Source organism: Dipodomys spectabilis, unplaced genomic scaffold (genome assembly GCF_019054845.1).
Source record: "Dipodomys spectabilis isolate Male_0828 unplaced genomic scaffold, ASM1905484v1 ptg000327l, whole genome shotgun sequence".
Classification (NCBI taxonomy): domain Eukaryota; kingdom Metazoa; phylum Chordata; class Mammalia; order Rodentia; family Heteromyidae; genus Dipodomys; species Dipodomys spectabilis.
Window position 1 is genome coordinate 233,014 of NW_024871004.1, and position 19,935 is coordinate 252,948.

A 19,935-nucleotide genomic window follows, 5' to 3' on the forward strand; every position below is an offset into this window, starting at 1 on the left:
GATCAAAGACCTTGAACTCAAAGCAGACACTCTGAAAACATTACAGGATGGAATAGGAGAAACCCTGGGTCTCCTCGGCTCAGGCCGAAATTTTCTGAATAGAGACCTGGAAACACAACAAATCAAAGAAAGGTTGGACAAATGGGATTGTATAAGGTTGCAGAGCTTCTGCAGGGCAAATGACATAGCTAGCAAGATCAATAGAAAGCCCACGGATTGGGAGAAGATCTTTACTAGCCATACAACGGACAAGGGTCTCATATCTAAAATATACTTGGAACTCAAAAAATTAAACCACCCAACAACAAATCCTCAAAGAAACAACTGCCCAATAAGTAAGTGGGCGAAAGACCTAAAGAGAAGCTTCTCTGAAGAAGAAAGAAGGATGGCCAATAGACACATGAAGAAATGTTCAACATCCCTAGCCATAAAAGAAATGCAAATCAAAACAACATTGAGATATCACCTCACTCCAGTTAGAACAGCAAAAATCAAGAACTCTAACAACAACAGATGCTGGAGGGGATGTGGACAGAAAGGAACCTTACTTCATTGTTGGTGGGAATGTAAACTTGTCCAACCACTTTGGAAAGCAGTATGGAGGTTCCTCAAAAGACTCCATATAGAGCTCCCCAATGACCCAGCAATCCCACTTTTGGGCATTTACCCAAATGACCACAAACAAGGCCACACTAAAGCTACCAGTACAACTATGTTTATTGCAGCATTATTTACCATAGCTAAGATATGGAACCAACCCAGATGCCCCTCAGTAGATGAATGGATCAAGAAGATGTGGTATATATACACAATGGAATTCTATGCCTCCATCAGAAAGAATGACATTGCCCCATTTGTTAGGAAATGGAAAGGCTTGGAAAAAATTATATTAAGTGAAGTAAGCCAGGCCCAAAGAAACATAGGTCCCATGGTTTCCCTTATTTGCAATATCTAGTATAGGTATGAGTCAAGCGGAAAAAGTCAGAGAATGTAATGTTAGGAAAACGAACCCTCAAATATGTATTTTAATGTTTTTGTTTCATTCATGCATGTGTTTCTAACGCATTTATAATAGTATTTCTTTGTCGCTTTGTATGTCCCTCCCCCACAGTGTAACCCCCGCTTTCACTATATTTGATGTCAGTATAACATGTGGAGGAGACGGGGACAAACAAGTCGTTTAAGGATTCAGGTGGACCTGTTGCAACAATGAGAAGTGCAAAATGTCATGTCAAAACCAGCTTTACAATGTCGGTGGGGGGGAGGGAGGGGGGGTATGATTGGGTGGGGGGAGGGGGGAGGGTGGGAAGGGAGGTGAAGGGTAAACAAAGGAGGAGGCTGCAATGCTTGGTAAGAAATGTATGCATTTTCCTGCCCATGTAATTGTAACCCCTCTGTACAGTATGTTTTCAAATAAAATAAAATAAAAAAAAAATAAATAAACTAACTCTCCAAGGAAGATCAACAGTTCTGAGGAGGGAACCATCTTGCATGTGCTACTTGCCTCGAACTCAATCCTCATGAGTAAAAGAATCCAAAGTGCCAGTCATAAAATCCCAAAGGATAATGACTGAGACAAACAGGCCTCTGAAACACCACTCAAGTCCTGCAACTTCTGAAGCTCATTTTGCCATACCCGGGAGGTATAAACTGCTAGTCCTTAGGAAGTTTAGTCAATAGCTGCTGATAAATGCCCTACAGTGTGCACAGAGGACACCTACCATGATAAAGATCCAGCCCCAAAATATCAGCATTAAAAAGGCTGAAGAATCCTACCAAATTGGTAGTTTGACCTTGTAGTTCAAACACTTTGCAATGTTAGAAGTATGGACATGGTTCAGTGTTGCCAGCTCATCCTCAGTGCCATCTTGGTGGATGATGTGGACTTTCCAAAAACTCTGAAGGTGGGTTCCACTTCCCCACCCTCACCCCTGGGTGATTGGCACCTGAATTCCTCGAGGCAGATGGGGTGGGGGACTTGGACAATTGGTCCCGGAACCTGCCAGACCTGTGCCATGAACTTGCAAGACTCTGAACTCTCAACCTCCCTGGGAACCTGCCCCCTAACCGTGACCCTAGTTAAGCCTCTCTACCTCTGCTTCAACACTCCATTAGAGTTCATCTGGTCTGCGGAGATGGTTTTCTGCTCTTTCTTTAGTACCTTCATAGCTCAGTACCCTCATATCTCAGTTTCCCAAGAGTATTAGATGTACTGGAGGCTGCAAGTTCTTTGGAGGACACAGGTCCATTTGCATTACTGGCTTTCTAATAAAAACGCACAATTCAACCTCTCAAAACATGGGTTCTGTGTATCTCACAATCAGTTTCCCATATAACAGAAGGATGCATAGGAATACAGCTTAGGATTTCTAAGTTTCTTGATGTGGAAGAATCACAGCCCCCCTCCAAAAAAAGTATCTATGGAGAGAACAGCATACAACTGCAGAAGCAAGTTTCTTTCCCACTATTTGCTCTGAGCACTTTTTCTTAGAATTATCACAAAGTGTCCCTGTTTTTCCCCAATATCACAGGTGTTTAGGACTACTGGATCTTAGATTCTGAACCCAGAAGTGCTTTGACTTTGGCCAGGATGATCTGCTACATATTGCTAAGAGGAATACAGAAGGGACATATGCACTTGTATCGAAAGCCTCTAGTCAGGATCACAAATCTTTAGGATAGATTCAATGACCCACCACATCTGGTCACTGACAGTGTCATGTCAACAACCTATACCCAGGAAGGTGTCCTTAAAACGTTGTGACCCAGAATCATTCAACAACCCCTGGTGCCCAAGTGAAACTTCACTGATCAACGTGGGCCACCTAAGCAGAATCAGGTGGTAATGTCCCCTTCGCAATTAAAATTCAGGGATAATGTCTGCTATCAAGCCAAAAGGACAAGAGAGTTCAGAAAGGTCAACAGTTTGACCTAACCACACAACTTCCTTCTAGACAAACAAGGAACTAGATCAAGACAGCCAGAGAATCTCTGCCCACTTCCTGTCTGCTTTTCCTTTAGATGCAACACAAGGAATTTCCCTGTGCAAATCAGGAAGACAGGTTAAAACAAGGATACAGACACACACTCTGAAAATCCTGGAAAGAAATGAGCTCAGTCCTCAAAGCAGTGGCATGCCTACACTTCTCACCAAATATTGGAAGACACAGCCAGAGAACTATCAAGCTTTCATCCATGGACACTGCACATTGTTTCCTCTGGAAAAAAAAAAAAGATCCTTCTTTCCTGGTATCTGGATGAGTACTGCGATGATAGGCAGCTCTTCCAAGGATGGCCCATATTCTAATAGACCCCAAGCCAAGATGAGGCCCCTTTTCAGTAGAAAATACATGTAATCTCAATAGAATAAAAAGGCTTTGTCAATGACCTGCAATTCATTTGCTGTTGAAGCTATACCTGACCCCATAAGGAACTGTGAGTTGTCCTTCAAGGCTACCTTAGTCTTCTGTTCTTATCCATAATGACAAGAAAATCTTTACCCCAATGCATAGTCAAGCACCCACTTGGAATGATATTTCAAGATCACTCAGGCCGTTTGTCTGGTATATTCCCAGAGTCTTGAGTGACAGAGGAACTAAGGATCTATGAAGTAATCCAGAAATCCACAGGAGAAAAGTCGACATCCTAGAATTCAAGACCCCAGCAGCACACCACTATGGAGCAACTAGTCCATATTCTGTTATGAGTGAAGCCCAGGTCAGTTTATTATACAGGTAGGAACCAGAGTCTAAGTCACTGACACAGCAGCTAATGTGCAATCTCCAACTCAATGTATTATACATCTGTTCTTAATAAAGTAGCTTTGGAAAGCACCAGCCCAGAAACCCACAAGGACACAGACAAGGCTAATTCTCTCACCTGTCTTTGTCTGGGGTGATTTTTACCATCTGGAGATGCTAGATGTGGGCAAATTCATGCAGCCATATGAGCAGAGGAGTTCATTATGGTGGCTGAGATTTTGGTAGCTGCCCAAATGGTAGATAAGGGACCTGTCATTTCCACCATGTAGCTGCAGCTGACCAAACAAGGTCAGCTACCTTGAGGGGGTCCTCTTACCATTTATGGTTGTGACTGACCAAATGGCATGTCACTCCAAAGTGAGGAGGAGGGACCTGATTATTGGCTGTCTGTATCCGAAGTGCTCTTTGACAGCCTCTCAGAAAGGAGCACCTCAGGCTGACAGCTCTGGTTTCCTACAGAATGACTTGTGTTATCAAAAACACTCACTTGTTATACAGAAGTCGGGCTGCAGTGTGTTTAATGTTACCAGGATTACTCAGAATTAAAATCTCCATAGCCATAGATACCAGATTCTGCCCCAGCTTAATACCAACCAGACTATTCAGAGAAAAGAAATTCCTCAGGTCTGCAAATGGCAGCATCAATAGCAGGTTATCGGTAGATCCTGCCAATTTGCCTCCCAGGCAATTTCTACAGCCTGGCAAAAGATTAAAAATTTCCTGAAGAAAATGGAAGGCAGCTACCATGAAAACAGCATTGTAATCTACCGTTGACCTGAAGCTTCCAATGTCTGAAATTAGGTATAGGGCATACCTGAAGAGGCACCAGTGTTCTGACTTGCTGCAGTTTGGTTTAGCCTCATCCCATGTGGCACTTTAGGTAATATCCACTCTGATTCTGGGATAACATAGGAGTGAAAACTCCTGTGGAGATTGTGAGAACATCAGTGGAGATTGTGAGAACATCAGTAAAGTTAAAGGACTCGACCAAGTGTGGTACTTCCTGAACAATACCAATGCTACACACAGGCATTCTTTCACTAGCACAGAAAGGAGTGGGAGGGAGAGATGGAGGAGAGTGATGAAGGGGACTAATTGTCCAAGAAGCATTGTACTCAAACTTACAAGTGGAATTGAAACCCCTTTGTACAACTACTTCAAGATAATTCTGTTCAAGTCTCAGGTAGTTCAAAATAGGCACAGGAAAATGAGAGCAGGGGCAATTTGACCCATGGTGAAGAAAGTTGCCCACCCAGAAGGGCATTCAAGATTCCTTCCTAAGGGGACACAGTTTATCTTCGTCAATTGAGAGATGCCTTTCTCAACTTGAGTCTGCCCTTCACCCAAACTAGTCATGAGCCACGGGATGACTGCAGGAAGTACCCAGTCTGCTTCGGGAAGTTTAAGAAGCTGACATTAACTATAAGGTCACTCCTTCCATTGTGAGTGTAGGGACTGTAGTTAAAGAATTTCTCTCACATTCACAGTATGTGTCAGCTTGTACAATGCAAAATCCCCTCAGGAACAGGCTTAGTATATTCCATATATTTCAAGCCCAATTTAGTCCAGGAAACGCTTTGCACCAGATGAAATGTAGATCAAGCTTTCATTCTGAGGAGGTACAAGGTAATAAGCACAAGTGCAGTCAAGGGGGTCAGTGGCAATCTATATAAAGATATATAAATATACACACATATTTTCTTGATTCTTTTGCACCTGGGCTGCTTCTATAACTTGGCTATTGCGAGTACTGCAACGAATATGTGGGCAGGTGCCTTTACTATATCCTGATTTGCAATGGTTCTGTTCTTAATTTGGGGACTCTCATACTGTCTTCTATAGTGGTCATACTAATTTACATTCCCACTATTACCAAATTCCTCCCTACACACACACCCCAAATCAGATTCATATTCTTGTCATTCTGACTGAAGCGAAAGGGAATTTTAATATTGTCTTGACGTGCATTTCCTTTATGGCCATCTAGAACGAGGAAGTTCATTCAAAAGGTGGTTCAAGGTAACTATTGGAAGAGATGCACAAAAAGAAGCTAAGTGCAGAAGGGAAGTCCCCCTTGGCATTTTACCAGGTTTTTTCCAATTCAGAATTTGGAGTCTCTTGCTGAAAGGCAGATATTAAGCTTTCATAGCTGTCATGCCCAAGAAACCTTGAGCACTACCATCCTCCCTGCCTTTTAGTACATATCAATAAATATGGACAATACCTTCTCTTATTCCTCAGTGACTGTGTTACTTTGGTGTTTTTATGGGAAGGCCAACAGGCCTTAGGTGAGGCTCTCAGTTTCACCCAGCTCTCTTGTTCCCTGTCCCAACATGGTCAATAGAAAAATCACTGATCATTAGTATACCACAGAACATGTTACTGACACTGCAGCAGTTAGATTTTAGGATGAGGAAGTAGCAAGTGCTCTGAAAAGCACCTAGATGCTACATTATGGGAGATAGAGCTGCAAGGAAAGCCTTGGAGCCCTATTATCTTTAGTGATGGTTTTAGACGCCTAAGGTACACAGAAATATCACTTCTGACTTCCACCTAAGTAACAAGGATGCATTTTCTTCCTTTACCACAAAGTCAAAGGACCCTCCAGTTTTGAAGATATTTATAGCACACATGACATTTTGGAATACTGCTCGAAGACATCTTCGAGTGAGCTCAGAAACTAGGGGTCAGTCTGAAGGAGCAAAAGATAACTGGTCTTTTACCTTTACTTTCTGCCCTAACTCTCATGGTGTTTGACAGAGTAAAGGGGACGATACTGGAAGGAGGTCCATGCAGGAATCAGTAGGAAAGGTATACCTGACAAACCATTCTCTCTTTTCCTGACTATTGGGAGCTCCAATGAATACAACTACTATAAGTAGCAAATCTGTCATTTAAATTTCAAGAACAGGCAGCTCAGATTCCCAATGACCCGGATATCAGATCTCAGTCTGCACCTTTGGACTCATGGTGATATTTCTATGACAAGGAGGAAGAGTCCTGTTACATAGATTGGCTCAGTGTAAAATAGAACCAAAAATGAGCTGCTATGATATTGTGGCTTCTTAGAAGGCACCCAAAACAGTTATTCAAAGTCCACCCAATGAGCAAAGATATACTTCATCTTTTGTTAAGAGAAACAGTCTAACATAAGGATAGTCAATCATGTATACTAATAGCCATTGGATTGGCTGGCTTGTCAGAGCCTAGAAGATGAAACACAAGTAAGTCTGAAGAGACAGAGGGAATTACGGGATTATCGTAACTTAAAGTAGGGTGTGCCAAGGCCAGAGCCTGGGTTGTACTTAACTGTCAAGTAGACAGGGTGACTTGCCTAGCACTCAGACAGCTTTGCATTTGGGCACCCAATGAGTCCATACTCAGACTTCCCAGTCTGGTTCTGTCAGCAAATGACACAGACTCCAAACTCTCCATAAGATACCACACTGAGATCACTCAACTGCCTCTCACTGGAATGGCGATTGCATCTGACCTTCAAACCAGGAGAAGTGTTTTTTCAATGCTGTGGTAGATATTTATTCTTAGCAGACATCTCCTCTCTCATAGCTTATGGTGTATACTGTTTATGTATAATCTAGGTATTTGGAAGACTAAACCACCATACAAGTCACCCATTCCAGGGACAGAGTAGAGTATACCAACCATCCTGAGACAGAAGAGATCTTCATTCTTTCAGAGAGATCTACAAGCACTTAAGACACAGATCCCACCCAGGCTATGTCACCCTAGCAGGCACTGGGCCTCTCCCAGCCCTACCACTGAAAAGAAATGTATCAAATGGCCCACATTTTAACATCTACATGACCTATCCCTAGAAGCTGACATCACAGCCAGCTTAGGCATGCATCTACCCGCCCCCCCTCCCCCATGCACACACTTCCTCCAGCTACAGTGCTCTATTCTTCAGTCATGGGATAAGAATTTCATCTAGAAGGTATTTTTGGACAGAGAGAAGGTTCTATGATGCCAATAACAGCAAGACCACACCTTAAGTAAAATCAGATATGAGACCATCTATAGACACCACCCATGTCTACAGACTGCCTGAATACAGACCGGCCTCTCTGGGCCTACTCCTGTCTTTTGATACCGAAGAGAAGGTCACTATTCCATTCTTGGATAGTTCAAGTTGTTTCCTCTGCCTACTGGGAGCACAACATATTGAACAGTATGCCCTAATAATCAGCAACATCAATCAGTACTTATCAAAGCTAGCCTGCAATTACTGCTTCATATTTGGCCAGGAAACTGCAATTCACCTTATAGACATTCCTAAAAGGATAGGAAATAGATCCAGCAAGCCTCACTCTGTTTCTATCTCAGGAGTGGAACCAGCAGGACACAGAATGGCCATGGGTAAGATTACAAAAATACTTTTGAAGCCAACATTTCCTGGAGACACACAGAAGAATAGGATTCGCCCAGAAAGAAGTCCATGTCACCAAGGCCTAACACAGCTCACCTAGGTTTTGCACTGAGAATGACTAGCTGTATCTCCCAGAGGGAAGTGACTAGAGAACTTCCCACTCTGGCAAGAGGTCAGGCACAGGTACAGGAGACCAGCAAGAAACCCCACATTAGTTGAGCAGAATGTTTAAACCCATTGCGTTTCACCAGTACTCCAAAAATAATTGCAATGGGAAGGAAAGATTCATCCCTGGGCCAAGCTGGTGCTTGGATCTATCTTCACACATGCCCAGGGCTCACCCCTGGTCAGTCTTCATCTTTGAAGAGATGATTCCAGAACTCTTAATGGTCTGCCTACAGTCAACAGCTAACTTCTGTAGACCAGAGACATGTGCAAGGTACAGAAGACTGGTTGAAGTATACAAACCAGATATGATCACTAGGGAGGCACAGAACCTACTTCCTTGGTTCTGAAATTACTCACATGGTAATTACCAAGGCCATATAACATTAACCACCTAAGAGCTAGACAACTACTAATCATATAAAAAAATAAAGATGCCCAACAGTATGCTAGATAAGTTAAATATCTACCACTGAAACTTTACTGTATCATCTATAGGTCTAGATCCATAGATGCCTCTAGAAATGGCATTGGCTATAGCAATACGGGATAATTCACAGGACAACTGGAAATACACTGTACACATACCTAGATACCAGAAGCTAGTTCATTCTGTGCAAGTATTCTGAGATGCTGCTAGAGAGGTCGGAGACCTACTGGGATTTTTAACTTCTGCTCTGGTCACAGTGTCCTGGTAACTAAATAACTGGAGAGTTCAAAATGCAGCTATACAGAAGAGTCACACCGTAAAACAGATCTGTCTTCTCTTCAGAGACTAGGTTCTCCAGAAAAGAGATCACTGTATTTCCATGATGACCAATTTTATTTGTTGGTTGTGGATACAGTTCCCAAACTCTAACCAAACACTGGTCTAAGGTGGATTAGTACCTGGAGAAGTGATCAGTGTCATCAATCAGTTGATTTTTTGGAAAGATCATTTTAGCATTGAGGGGCCCAATTCAATCAGTTGAGGGGCCTGAAAAGCAGAGACAAGTCTTTCCTGAAGACCTGCCTGTAATGCTGGTGGAGAGATTCCACATTTACCTCCAATGAGTCCCAGCCCATGCCTTCCCAAGTACCCCTGAAACCCCATCAAGAAATTTTGAATGAGCTCCCAGCCCAAATCCACATGAGGATAATAAGGCCTATAATTCGGCCATGTGAGGCCTGTAGCAAGTCAATTTCCTTTGGTCACCAACCAAAGATTCAGACATAGATTCAGACATAGCAAGGTATCATGGGGATACACTTGTCTCACTCAGCATGCACCTGACAATACAAGCAGAATGGGAATTACCTAGATCATTTCCCGTGGGACACCATCTTTCCCCTTGCTGTAAGACATCCAGAATGTGTGACACATACAGTGGAGACATGAGAACATTTTCATCACATCAGCCATGAGCAATATTGGTCTGAAGGGGAACACAAAGTAAACTCCCAGTGCCCAAATTTAGGGACATTTCCAAAAGTTACAGAAGTAACTTTTTATGGAGGTATTGAACTAACGACTCTTCAAAATTTCTATTTTCCTGCCTCAGATCATGGGGGGAAAGTTGCACACGTTTCAAGCACCCATTTATTGAAGGCTCCATGAGATAAAAATACCAAACAGGTATTCCTTGGGAAACCTATAGGTAGTATTATCTGCCTGGCTATAATTTGCAAGCCAGTAAAAATATAACCAGGTGAGAAGAAAATTTCCCTCTTCATGCTGGGGAGGCGGGGAATTCCGACAAACACAGTGCCATAGTGAAGGGGGACTTTGGAACTTCCCATCATGCCAGGGACATCTGTAACAATGAAGAATCTTCCAGTTCAAAGTCATTCAAGAATTTAAATACTTGTGAGCTAGTTTGCAGTTTTGACACAGATAAGCATGCTCATTTCAAGACTCTGGCATCATACAGGGGCAAAAGTTAGTGCTTGAATATTTTTAACAACTCTGCACAGTAAAGCAGTTCACAAGGGAGCCCTTTGTCTAGAGACAAGCACCCGCTATTCACCGTTTCTTCTCTGCCATGGCCTATAACCTGGAGAATCTGGGTACAGACTGAGGTCTACTAAACATGTTGTGTTTTCCATTTCCCACTAGGCATGCTGATGATGGTGACCACAGAGTGGTATCTTATCTATGTCCATCATGCTCTCTTTCCCCCCAAGTTCAGGCCTGCAATGTTTTTATGCTAGATGAGGTTCCCAGGACCTCACTATGGGAACTGAGATACATATCTCCTACAAGTATCCTCTACTCTGAAGGGCAGTCTCGATGCCTCCTTGGAGTTATATATAACTGATCTTTGTCCTGGGGTTCAGAATCACCTGCGTACACCTCAAGTCTACCCTACACACAAGCCCACCAAGAGCCACATAGCTGTTGGAAATAGAGCTCAAGCTATACTGGCCATGAAGACATAGAAAAGGAACCAGTGTCTGAAGTTCAAAACCAGTCATGTTGCACATGTAAAAGCACAGAGGTCTCTCCTGGGGAGTACAGAGTCCAAGTCCATCACCCGTCACATTCAACAGGCCATTGTCTGGTTCACAAGACAAATCCCATCATAAACATGTGATCGCTAACTCACTGCAGAGCTCAGGTAAGGATTATCTGAATCCAGACTGCAGTCAGATGTACTTCAAGTGCATTAATACCCTACCTTCCCAAAGCCCAGGCATACTAACAAGGGGTCTGCCCAAAATTTGCACTTACAGACACCACTACCACCTTCTGAAAGCTCCTGTCTTGAAAGCTCATGGTAGAAGTTACCTTTAAATGTCAGAATAAGTAATTCAAGTCCCCCACGGATCAGGGAAGATAAGAAGATCAGGTTCGAAGTCCCGACACCCCACTGCTTGCCTAAAGCAAGCATTTTGAGCTGAAAGTCTCCAGTCACATACCTGCCCCCTCCACTGTCAGAGTAAGCTGATTGCTTTCTATACCAGCTGCTTGGTGATAGGGGCCACTCCCGTGCTCTGCCACCATCACAGAATGATTCCATATCTCTGAATCCTTTGGTTCTAGATCCAGCTAAGTCTCTTAACAGAGGTCAAAACCTATGAGATGTCACCTAGGCTTTTTAAAATAAAGTTAGTAGTCCTATATTCATGGAGGGACACGGAGTGAGGGAATAAAGGAAAACTCAGAGAGATGGCTGGATATTTGAATCCCAAGTATTCCACAAGCTGACAACTATTCTCCATTTGTCAGGGAGTAGACATTGATCAACTGCAATAATCACAGAATTCATGTTTTGATCATGGTTCCTATTAGGTGTGAGAAACAAGTAGGCCCTTATTTTAACTGTGTGGGGGTTATCTACCTGAACATTATGCAATCTAGCACTAGAGTACTCTCAGATGGAGTGGTGACTGGTGACACTTGAGAGACATAGAGAAAAGGAAAGGGAAAGCAGAACATTTGTCACGGTTCCATTTAGAGCATGCTACGACCACACCTGTGCTATGATCACCAATTTCTTTCCAACAATTTTATCTTATGAACTTGCCAACAATCATTCACGTTGCACTGAGCAATGATTCATCGGCTCATGTCAGGCCCAAGTGATCCAAAGGCAACTAAAGATTTCTTCTCCTTAGCTCTTCAAACACTTGAATCATCTGCCTAGTGACCAGGCAGCTCTTTGACCTATTTTAATACGGTCATATCCCCCTCCTCTACACTCACCTCACACTGAATAGCCTCTGGGACATTTCAGTACATCTGATCTACCCTTGGCTAAGAACACATCTCTATGGGTAGAAATACCCAACTACCATGTTTCCCAACATTCGTTTTTTATTCTCAGTAAGCCTTCCATGAGCAAAAGCATCCAGGCAAGTATGGACTAAGAATAGGAACTTCTATCATTCTGCTAGGAATGGCTAGACTGTGACCAATGTTGAAAGAAAAAATTGTACAACTGTCCTCAGAGATGATCTATCAAGTTCCTGGGGGTGGTCAGCCACTAGCTCAGGATGGCTATTGTCTCTGCAACAGCTAGAAAGCAGAGACTGTCACTTAAGATAACCAAATTACAGCACAAGACACGTGTATTTCTCCCATGCTGCATTTACTCAGACCAGCTAGGACATGACAGCAGCCTCTATGAGGAAATGAATCCCAATTCTAAATCCATACTGAGTAAAGAAACATGAAGATATCATTTAAACTCGAAATTGTTTGAAAAACAGGTTAAGGAGCTTCCAAAACACAATAGTAGAGAAAGAATTACTAGAGTTTTAAGGAAAAATGCAAGAAGCTCGAGATCCTGTTCTTTTGGGAAACATATGGCTTCCAACAACAAATAAAAGAGACCAAACTGGCCAGTTTCTGGAATCAAGAGAAAACTTATTCCATCATCTAGCCTTTTCCTACTGTCTGTCCTTTGGAAGAAATGCTATGAAAGGCAAGAACATTGCTGGCTTCCACTGGCTATCCACCCCAGTCTGCACCATGCACGAATGCATCAGTGGCCACAGCCTCCACAGATGGATGCTAATAGCATTCAGTCTGGGATGCTGATACTCCTACAGTACACAGCACAACCCTACAAAGACGTGACCTACTTTTTAACATCAATAGTATTGAGCTTAGACAAGAATCTTCTTTCAGGAGAGAATATCATACATTTTGCAGTTTCTCCAGGAGCTGGAATATGAACAAGAACCAACTCAACTGTTGGTACCCAGAAGAAAAGCGATAAAGCATCTTTTGCTCATCTCCTCAAAACTTCCCCCTAAAATCCCTTCCTATACCATGCATTTCTGCCTTCAAAGGAATGTACATAGGCAGTTAAAAGGCCTGTACCAACTGGTCTCAGCCTCCACTTGTAAGTGACAACGAAAACATTTTCCTGCATTCAGGTCAGCATCAAAAACAGCACTGGGCCATATCCTTTCTGTGTCAGGAGTTATCTCTGCTGATTTCACATGACTGCTATCTTATCGATTCTGAGCGTAGGCTGCAGGCCTCAACTGAAGTGCTACCATATAGCTATACTGCCCAACACGTGTGGAGGTTATGAGAGCATCACTAAGGATCAAGTGAACTACTTGAACCTCATGGAAAGTCTTCATACCTGGGACCAACGTACCCAATAGATATAAAACATCCACTAGCACTTAAGGGTCAGGATGGCATGGAAAAGCAGAGCAACTCACATCGTGGCCGTCAAGAAACAAAGGGTCCAATCCCCCAGCCACCTATTTCCCACACCACCTAAACTGTCCAGAATTCCCAATAGAGCACCACCACCTTGGAACCAAATATATAACATGGGAGCCTGTGGGGAGACATTTCACATTCAAACCTAGGAGCATCTGAAGATGCATCTGGCTTCTTCCCATCTCTCCAGCTACTTGAATCCCTGAGTCATCCGGCCACTGCCACCAAGGATCACCATAGAGTTGCTGTGTTGTGTAAGACACAACACACCCTGTCCACTCACCAGGAGAGATGTGTCGTAGCAACCTCAAACCTGGCAATCCTCTGACCTCCTGATGAACTTTGTACCCAGGAGCAAACAGCACAGAATAGAGGCTTGCTCAATTTCTAACACCCCACTATCTTATCAGTCTTCATTTCACTGAACCATGAAGTCAACTCTTAGAGCTTCTGCTATTCTCTGTAGCAGAGAGAGCGCTGAAGGTGTGAAGTACCAACCCTACCAAGAGGCTACTTGAACAGATATACTATACAACCACCAGCCTACTTGGACCCTAAAGCCTACTGAGGGCTTGATATTACATGTGGTATTAAAATACCTTTTAGTCCCAGTAATATCCCTAACCAAAGAGCTAGAGGATGAAGGGACTATCACTGACTCTGTCCCCCAGAAATGCTGTTCTCTAAAGAAAACAGAAATGCTAAAAATGTCCTCTTTTGCTATCAGCTAAGAAGCAGAGCTGATCTATAGGTCTTGTATTAGAAACAGTTTCAAATAGGATACATAGTTGGTTGTAGACATTCAACTAACAGACTATTTGGGGCCATTTGAGTACAAAAGGCCTTCTCAAAGCACAAGGAAAACAGTTCAAGGATACCCTTCATGTCATCCATAGCTATCTAGGCCAATGCAGACAACAGATCCACTAGTGTCATTCTAATTAAGACCCAGAGTGAGTCCCAAGAGGACCAAAAGGTCAGTCAAAGTCAGATCCAAGAGTAAGACATGGAGATGTGCCCGAGTATTATTTCAACCCTGAGCTGTGAGTTTGATGACAAGACTCCAGTACAGTCTTGCCATCTTGCTATGTAAATGATCTACCTGGCCTAGCTTCTAAAAATTGAGGAATGGATTCTTTCAGGGGCGAAATTTCTAGAGTTGTATTCTCTAAAATATCTTCCTTTCAACTTTGAGAAAAAATACACAAGCTTTTAGTACTCCATCCATAATGACACCATGGAAAAACAAGACTATCAGGCACCAGTGGGAGCTGAGTTCAAGTAAAATCAAATGGTTCTCAAGTTATGGTAATGGCAGAAATTTTTTCTCGTCAGTTGGGGAGTATTGTCAAGAGTGCACAAGACAGCCCCCTGCCTCCCGCTTCATGATCATGAATCACTCTCTCTCAAGTATCAGTTCTTACACTCTAGATGACAATAAACAAGTGAGAAATACCCTGAAGTCTTTGTAAGATGCACAGGTTCACATGTACTACCACCCATCTTTCAGATTGTATGCCAGACAGGCAGACAAGAGGTAACTGCTGGAATCCTGGCAAGTCACTGCCTGAGCCTGCTGCCTTCTGAAAGCCCCTCTTACCTGGTCCACCACATTGACCACCATGTCCCCGCCCACACTGTAGCAGAGCCTGCTAAGAGGACCGGGCCTTGGCCATCTCTGCTCTGGATGTCCTAACCTTGGATCTCTTTTCTACCTTGTTCAGGGGCAGTGGTTGTCAGAGACATATGGAGGTACTGAAGGCCAGGGTGCAGACCTGGCCCTTTGCCTGCCTTCCCCTGGGGCACATGATGGCAGACTGACCTGGAGATCTTACAAGTCACCTTGGAGGGGCTCAATGGGCTGCTTGAGCAGAGAGTGTGGCCCAGTAAATGCAAAAAGCAGGTGATAGATCTGTGGAATATGTCCCTGGCCATCTGGACCTCAGGATACATAGTGGGGTCTCGAGCCTGCTCAGCGATGGCCCTGACAAGCAGTAGTTCAGTGTACAGAAATGGGGGAGCCGCTCTTTGGGATATTCATAGATGTTGTCAAAGATGATACGGGGTTGTGTCTGTCCTAGCCCACTTGCTCCGGTGGGTCAAGACAAGAAAAGTCCAAGTTCAGCTATGGTCCAAGAAGCTGCAGAGTCTGTCAAACTGCACCTCTAAAATACAAAGCATGCTGAGTGTGCTTCATCTGGACTCCATCCTGGAGATGGACATGGGCGATTTGTGGGATTAACAATGGAAAACATGGTCCTTTATCTGGACAAAACTTTCCATCCTCTCTCTCTCCAAGATGAGTGCAAACATCATACTTCTGGATTCGATTCCTTCTTCATCCAACTACTGCAGCACAAAAATCTCCCAACTTCATACACATCATGTCTTCCTTTATGGAGAGCTGCCTAAGGTGTTCAGGACTCTGAAGCCCCTGATGACTTTGAGCTCATGTCCACTGAATGGTGCAGACTTGAGCTATCTGTCCCAGTGTCCCTGCACCAGTCAGCTCAAGCACTGGCATCTCAACAGGGCATGCATGGATCACTTCAGTCCTGAGCTCCTCCGAGCTCTGCTGGAGGAAGTGGCTGGTACCCTGGAGACCCTGGCTTTAGAGCACTGTGGGGTCACTGAGGCCCAGCTCTCTGCCATCCTGCCCACCCTAAGCCAGTGCTCCCAGCTCAGTTTGTTCAGTTTCTATGGGAACCACATCTCCAGGGCCTCCCTGCAGAACCTGCTGAGCCACACAGCCAGACTAAGCCGGTTAAGCCAAAGGTTGTATCCAATCCCTCTGGAGACTTATGACCACCCATGTCTGTATCGGTGTGAAGTAAAAAAGGAGAGATTTTCTCAGGTTTCTGTGAGCTTGAAGCAGATCCTGAGGGACATACAGCCAGACCCTAAGGTCCAGATCTGCATTCCTTTAAGAGCTGTAATAAGTGCGAATTCTACAACCTTGCACCCAGTGCTAACTGGGCAATCACAGAGGAATATATATCCCTTTTCAAGGGAGATTAGACAATGTAGGTTTGTGCATGTCAATAGTCCATGTCATTTCCTGTGGTCCCTTGGAAATGAACGTGAGTGTGCTCTTTAGGACACTGTACCTTCTAGAAGGGTCACAAACCCCATGCCAATCCCCAGGGATAAAGAAAAGAGGACAGTTTCCTCTGCTTTCTAGTTTCAATGCTAGGAACAATGGTCTCAACAAAGGAATCTGGAGTGGATTCAGCCTGGGAGGAACAAGAGGGAATCCTTGTTTCCTGGATGGTTCTATAGAAATGGCCACTTCCTGATGAAGTTGCTTATTCTGTTCATTTTACTTTATGACAATAAGTTATTGAAGAAAAAAAAGACAATTGCTACCTTAGGGACTGCAGCATCCCAGAGATGACTCAGCTAAATTCCTGCTAAATTTGCTCAACACCTGTCCTCTGCTGAGCAATGCTACTTTCCATAGTTCATACATATATGAAGGTAACAGTGTGAAGGTGTCTATTTCCCACTTTCCAGAGCAGCCACATTTCAATGTCTTGCAAACAACCTGGGGAACCTATTCCACTTGACCAGATGTCAGCTCCCATAGCGCCACCCTGTGGTTCTGCCAAATACACTTTGTTCTGCTTAGTTTCCATATACTACATGCATTTCCTCTGAAAATAAGCAGACCAGCATAGGAAACAACTTTACAGTATGAAGTCAGAGTCTATTCCTCAGTAGTCCCAAGAACCCATCATTGTTATTGAAGGCAACTTCTGTGCAAAGGGTGAGAAAACTTGTTCCCTGTGGGATAACTAAGGTATTCCTGGGTCCTGATCTTAGAATCATGCAAGCCATCTTTGCAATCCTGAAAATGCTATAGCAAGTTGCCACTCAATATATCATCCCAAATGGACAAAGGTTGCCTAACATGAGGTCAGAAGAGCCACATCATTAGGTAAGTAGTTTCACATCTGCAGGTAAGAAGTTTCGTACAAACTCCTAAGTGCCCTACAGCAAAAATAGTAGCCATATCTCCCATCATGAAGAAAATGAAAGGAAAATACTAGACAACTCCAGAAAGTTACCCCCAATTTATCTCTAGTTAAAAAGTCGTGGGAAAATAAGGAGTTAAAGTATCCAGCCACATTCTCTGGATTCTTGCCTCTACTTCTGAGTACAAAAAGGAGGCAAAAATTTATCAGACAAATCAGAACATAACACACAAGTGGGTTGACTTTCAGCTTTGATGGATTTAGGGGTGATTATGCTCCAATGACATCAGCAATCTCCCAAACCACCCAGGTATTTCCTAGATCCTATGATGGTCTAGATACTATGTTATGGAGAAACAGTTTTGTAGATAACGAGTCTGGTTTCCAGCTTGACCTCTTCCATTCCCAAGGTATGCAGCAGCCTACCCTTTCTAATCAGAACAGAATGGACATAGAACCTGTTTTCCATCTCAAGATGACAGGAAGAATACTGCAGGACAGCAAGCACAGAAAACCCAGACCTTAACAAGGCCTAAATCCATTTGTCTCCACAGAAACTGCTTGACCAGAGATGGGCCTCATGGGTTCAGTCTCATTCCTCATACCCAGTGTCCAATTTTAGGACAAACCATATCACTTGCTCAAATACAGCAATCAATATCTGGCCTCCAAGTCAGCTTCCCTAGATTCACCAGCTCTTCCCTCAATAATGCCAAGTCTGTAGAGACATAGTATTCCATGTCCAAAATCCTGTAGCCCATTTGTAGGCATTTTCTGAGAGAGCCTATCCTTTCTGATCATCTGCCCATATTCACTATCATGCGAGCTGAAGCCTATCAACATCCTGAACCTCCCTGGTATTATGATCAAATCTCAAGCATTAAACACTAACCATCTTCAATTTCCAATGAAATTCTGATTCTTGAACACTTTTGGCTCCAGAAGCAAGATGGCTTTTGTCTAGGCAGTACCTACTTAGGTGCAACTTTCCATCACTTACAGTTGTCTGTCCAGTTGGTGGGAAACACACTGAAGCTTAGATTCTGAATCCACCAAATGCTTAGCCTTTGGCAGAGCTTGTCTGCTATATTACTGGAAAGAATACAGGCAGCTCCAGGTCAGGATTACACAGCTTAGAGTCTGAATTCGGAGATGCCCATGAAATCACAGAACTTAGCTTTGGTGACAACTGCCATATGCAATATTAATTGTACAGGACAAATTCAATGAAACAATAGGTCCTGACACCAATAGTGTGGCCTACCTGTAGCCTACCCCCAGGATGGTGTCCTGAAAATACTATGGCACAGTGTTTCAAAAGCAATCACCAGGGCTGCCTTTCCTCTCCACCATGACAACTAACTCCTTCTAGCCTGAGCCCAGAATGTGGACACAGCCTTCCTGACGGCTAGCCTCAAAATGAGGGAAACATCATTCTCAATTATGTCGGTCTCCCAAATTACCAAGGCATTCCCAAGATCAAGATAGTGTTTCCCAAAACTTCTGTAGACAAGACTGGAGGGTTCTGGATAATTTTAAAACAAGAAGGCAAGCAGGATAAGCATTTCTCCACTTAACGACTACAATCTAGTGAAGTGTAGTTGCCAGACAAACAGCGAGTTCATTATGAGCCAAGATGATTTCCTGGGATTTGGCTGTTTGAGTGGTCTGGGTTTTTAAGTGTGAAGAATCAGAGTTTCATTGGAAACCGAAGGTGAGTACTGAAGTTGGATGTAAGCCTCAGAGATAGAGAGCAAGTTTTTACACTAGCAAGGACGGTTAAGAGTATGAACAAACAGGATGGAAGGCTCAAGGCATTGCAAAGGCCCTCCCCCTTCCATATCTGCTTCAGTCTGTTCACCTCCTTGCTCTTCTTGCTGCGAATTCTGCCCAGTTGTGCAAATGGAGGTGGCACCCTAGAAGCTCCCTTCCTCCAGCTTGTTACCTTTCATAGGAAGGATGTGGCCTTGGAATTAAGAGTCCAATTCAGCAATATGTTGAGCCTAGTCAGATATGTTGTGGTTCCTTTGCATTCTTCCAGAATGGAGCTTTCAGGAAGAACAAGCAATACCAGCAGAACATTCCCAACTGAGTAGATACCATGGAGAAAGATAGGTTCTCTGTCAAGCAGGATGGAAAGGAGTTTTCTCCAGAGAAAATCAAGATCAAGGTGCTAGGAGATGTGATTGTGGTACCTGGCAAGCATGAAGAACGCCAAGCAGGAGACTTCGCCATCTCATGACTCCACCCCCCCATCCAAAAGCCCTCAGGACAAGGAGGGGCCTGGCTTTATCTCCAAGGAGCTACATGAAATGGACCCTCTCATCCCACCCCCGACGATGATGGCGATGACCCTGTCCCCCTAATGGGATCCTCACTCTGAATGGGCCAAGGAAACAGACCTCTGGCCCTGGACGCACCATTCCCATCACCTGTGAAGAGAAGCCTACTGCCACTGCAGGCCCAGAGAAGCCCTTTCTCTAA

The 19,935-nt window shown here is 43.7% G+C and overlaps 1 pseudogene; it reads left to right on the forward strand.

Moving 5' to 3' along the window:
* The first annotated feature begins 19,552 nt into the window (after positions 1–19,552).
* LOC122128250 lies at positions 19,553–19,935 on the forward strand (annotated as a pseudogene).